Here is a 5214-nt window from a genome sequence, read left to right as displayed (position 1 = left end):
GGCCCACATTGCTACTGCCGTGTGTTTAAAGAACCTGTTGGTGCCCATCCTCATTACCTTCACTGTACCCCTATTGTGGCCCACATTGCTACTGCCGTGTGTTTAAAGAACCTGTTGGTGCCCATCCTCATTACCTTCACTGTACCCCTATTGTGGCCCACATTGCTACTGCCGTGTGTTTAAATAACCTGTTGGTGCCCATCCTCATTACCTTCACTGTACCCCTATTGTGGCCCACATTGCTACTGCCGTGTGTTTAAATAACCTGTTGGTGCCCATCCTCATTACCTTCACTGTACCCCTATTGTGGCCCACATTGCTACTGCTGTGCCAAAGTGTTCAATGAACCTGTTGGTGCTAATTAATGACACATTTGTTTCCATACAAACTTTATTTGTAATAATTTTTACAACATTAACCATAAAGAACAACATTTCTACATAACCAAGTAATAAAACAAAAACTAAATTTTGTCTGGATCCTTTTTCTTAGATATGTCTCTTGACAAAAATTTGGATTTCATCACTGGCTTCATTGAGCTGGTACAGTCCAAGGAATGCTTGTGTAAAGTCAAGTCCAAGGAGTACGCCAATAAGGCAAACGCCATTCCGCCAAGGAGGAGCTAGTGGAATTTAGCAAGTCATTCTTTGCAGCAGCTGATGTGGAATGGTTAAAAAAGAAATGGCATAACCCCCACACTGTCTACAAAAAGGAGCAGAAACATATGGAGGATTCTATGCGCTCCGGGGCAGGCACAGATGAAATATGCACCCCTACGTTGTGGTATTACAGTCTGATATCGTTCCTAAATGAGCTTGAACCTACAAAGACTGGATTTTCCTCCATCCCATGGGCAGACGCAGCGGAGAGTAAATGGGTGATGCTTTGCAGGCAACATCTGTAAGTATTTAATTATTGAAACTTTAATTGTTCACCTTGGCCCCCAGTCCACCACACACCACACTCCACTCACATTACGTTATTGCATTCTCCTGCCAGTGGACTGTGCCTATGCCATTAAAATAGGTCAGGTACTACTCCCTGACTTGCATTGACCACTGCCATCAGAACGATGCTAAAGTACCCCTTGTAATTAAAGTACAACGATCCACTGTCGACAGGTGGGTTACTGTGGATGTGTTTACCATTCATGGCTCAACCGCAATTATGGAAATTCCACCTGGTTTCAAACTCCTGGCCGAGGGCTTGGCACTCTTCAACACTTGCAGAAAACTAGGAGGGGGGGGGGGGAGTAAAAATTACCACATGTTAACTGTTTGTCTTTTTACCCCACAGTTTACAACTTTGGAGACAGAAATGTCCAGCACCCCAGACCTCACTGTTTTGGTGGAACCAGAGGACACCACAAAAACCCTGCCAGGTCAACAAACAAGTACACCTGTGCCTCCTACCACCCGTCCACAAGCTTCTCGCAAAAGAAGGCAGAAGCACAAGAACACCCAGGAGGATGAGGAGGAGGCTGCTTGCTACCAGCAAGTAAAAAGAGCATTATCAAATCCTCCAGACCGTTTTTGGGAGTTTGGCACATACATAGCAAGGTGTACCCACGATGCCCTTCTTGACCAAGTGGAACATTATGAGCGACTGTCCCATGTGTTGGTCTTTATGATGAGGAGAGGCCGTCTGAGTGATGACACAGTGATAGGTCAACGGTCCACAGTTATCTTAGATTATATTATATGACCCCACCCCAGCCTATTCCTCCCACCCAACCACAGCCTATTCCTCCCACCCAACCCCAGCCTATTCATCCCACCCAACCCCAGCCTATTCCTCCCACCCAACCCCAGCCTATTCCTCCCACCCAACTCCAGCCTATTCCTCCCACCCAACTCCAGCCTATTCCTCCCACCCAACACCAGCCTATTCCTCCCACGCAACACCAGCCTGTTCCTACCACCCAACACCAGCCTATTCCTCCCACCTAACACCAGCCTATTCCTCCCACCTAACACCAGCCTATTCCTCCCACCTAACACCAGCCTATTCCTCCCACCCAACTCCAGCCTATTCCTCCCACGCAACACCAGCCTATTCCTCCCATGCAACACCAGCCTATTCCTCCCACGCAACACCAGCCTATTCCTCCCACCCAACACCAGCCTATTCCTCCCACCTAACTCCAGCCTATTCCTCCCACCCAACTCCAGCCTATTCCTCCCACCCAACTCCAGCATATTTCTCCCACCGATTCACAGCCTATTCCTCCCACCCAACCCCAGCCTATTCATCCCACCCAACCCCAGCCTATTCCTCCCACCCAACACCAGCCTATTCCTCCCACCCAACACCAGCCTATTCCTCCCACCCAACACCAGCCTGTTCCTACCACCCAACTTGAGCCTATTCCTCCCACCCAACCCCAGCATATTTCTCCCACCGATTCACTGCCTATTCCTTTCACCCAAGCCGAGCGAACTCCACCACCCATCTTCCCTAGATCTTTTTTTTTCAGCTATGCTGGAGGGTGAGGATGATGCATTTTATTTTATTTTTTAAAATGTAATATTTATATTCCCAATAAATATGGTGAGGTTTGGTGATATATGGTGCTTTGGTTGCAGAGTTTGGGGGGAGGATACACACATGCTGCAAGTGCATAGTTGTGGGGCCAGGACCACTGACTCCACACTTTACAGCATGTATATATTCTCTGGATCAAATCTGCAACCAAAACACCATATATCCTTCCCATGTTAGGAATATACATACCGCACCATATTTATTGGTAATTACAGGGATTGGCTAACAGCCAGACAGGCCCATATCCTCTTACGCCACAATGTACTGAACCCATACACTAATTGTGGGCACTTTTTGGATTAAGTACTGCAGGTTCCCATCCGGGAGGGTGTCTTTGCCTGGGGGGTTTATGTGACAGCAGTCATTGTGGAGAAAGGGAGGGAGAGATTACAGCTGTTCTGCATGATCCAGGGATGTTTTTACAAACCGGAAACAACCTAGACCATACAGAGATGCTGTAATCTCTCTCTTCTGGGGTCCCGCAATGACTGCTGCCATATACATCCCACCAGGCTGGAGACCAAACAAACCGGAGCGTATGGGGATGTCCAGTACTTTCTCCAAAATTGCTGGGATTGGTGCAGGGACCCGGTACAGTGATATTTTTTTAATTTTATATTGTTTTTGTGTATTTATGGTTGTTGAAAGCCATGTTGGCTACAGTGCAAATATATGTTACGTTGGCAAAAAAAAAAAATGCACTTTTTGACTTGTTGTACAGTATGCTACTTTAGCAAAAAAATTACCACTTAAGCCATGTTGGCTACAGTGAAAATATGTTTTTGCAGTGCACTTTTTCTGATGTTTTTTCCTCTGATAAATTTTTTTACTAATGAAGTAAACAAGTGTGTCGTGCTGTTCTTTTACCTTAAAATACTGATTCTGCAGCACCTTACCAATGGCCTTGCAGGTGTCAGGAATGATAGGCCCCTAAGTTTGAGCAGAGCTGAGGGTCCCAAACTTTAGATCTTCCAGTGAACGGCCAGCAGCCAGATACCTCAAGGTAGCCATCAGTCTTTCCTCAGGCGGAATGGGCCTCTGCATCTTGGTATCCTGCCTATGAATATAGGGAGTCACCAGGGCCAGTAACTCCTGGAATGTATCATCAGCCATACGCAAGGGTTGTTCTCCTCTGGCTGCTGTTTACATATGCTGATTTTAGCCCACCCCATCAGATCAATCATATGTGAAAGTGCAGGGAAAAAAAGTCCTTAGAGATTTATCGCATGAGATGGATAGCAGAGCGTTAGATTGCATGAGATAAATCACATGTAAAAATTTGCTCAAGTATCAAATCGCAATCGAAGGGCTCTGGGAAGCTCCCGGCCAGATTGCAGGAAAAAAGGATCCAGATTATTGCTGAGATAAAACTCTCTAGTGGATGGGGGCCTTAAGGCATGTGAACACAATGTGTGATGGACTAAATTATATGTGGAAAGGTCTGAGGGACATGCAGAGATTTCTGTATGTAAGGAGGCCTAAGGTACCCAGCACGATGGGGACTTTAGGTTTACATGTAATATCTGCAGGCTTGTGGGGATGTTTTACGGTAAGTGGGTTCTGAGTACATATTAATTTTTATTATTATTATCTTTTATTTATATGGTGCCACAAGGGTTCCGTAGCGCCCAATTACAGAGTACATAAACAAATAATCAAAACAGGAAAACAGCAACTTACAGTTGAAGACAATATAAGACAAGTACAAGGTAACTAAACATCAGCAGATGACACTGAAATAACTATCAGGTGGCAGAAGATTACTGGATTTGGTACACTAGAAGATTATTAAAGTATATAGCGGCACGTAGGTTGTCTGAGTGGTATTTGATGGATTTTGGGCAAATGCTGTGCATGTGAGGGCATTTTAGGATAAGTGATATGGTATTTTTCAGGTGTTTATTTTGGGCTGTTTTTTAGTTCTTGAAATTAAAGTTAATGTGCAACCATTTTGACAGTTGAGGGCCACACACGCAGCGCTTTAATTTCTTCACTGCTGATATCAATAATTTTTCTTTTATACCTTTTTTTTTCAGAAGACTTAATATTGTCAAAAATATTATATATATATATATATATATATATATATATATATATATATATATATATATACATACATATATGTATGTATATATGTGTGTATATATATATATATATATATATATATATATATATATATATATATATATATATATATATATATATATATATATATATATATACTGCTCAAAAAAATAAAGGGAACACCTAAAAAAACACAATGTAACTGCAAGTCAATCAAACTGTCCACTTAGGAAGCAACACTGATTGACAATGAATTTCACATGCTGTTGTGCAAATGGAATAGACAACAGGTGGAAATTATAGGCAATTAGCAAGACACCCCCAATAAAGGAGTTGTTCTGCAGGTGGTGACCACAGACCACTTCTCAGCTCCTATGCATTCTGGCTGATGTTTTGGTCACTTTTGAAAGCTGGCGGTGCTTTCACTCTAGTGGTAGCATGAGACGGTGTCTACAACCCACACAAGTGGCTCAGGTAGTGCAGCTCATCCAGGATGGCACATCAATGCGAGCTGTGGCAAGAAGGTTTGCTGTGTCTGTCAGCGTATTGTCCAGAGCATGGAGGCGCTACCAGAGACAGGCCAGTACATCAGGAGACGTGGAGGAG

This window comes from Pseudophryne corroboree, chromosome 5 (assembly GCF_028390025.1).
Source record: "Pseudophryne corroboree isolate aPseCor3 chromosome 5, aPseCor3.hap2, whole genome shotgun sequence".
Classification (NCBI taxonomy): domain Eukaryota; kingdom Metazoa; phylum Chordata; class Amphibia; order Anura; family Myobatrachidae; genus Pseudophryne; species Pseudophryne corroboree.
The sequence above is the reverse complement of the archived record's forward strand: the minus strand, read 5'-3'. Positions refer to the sequence as shown.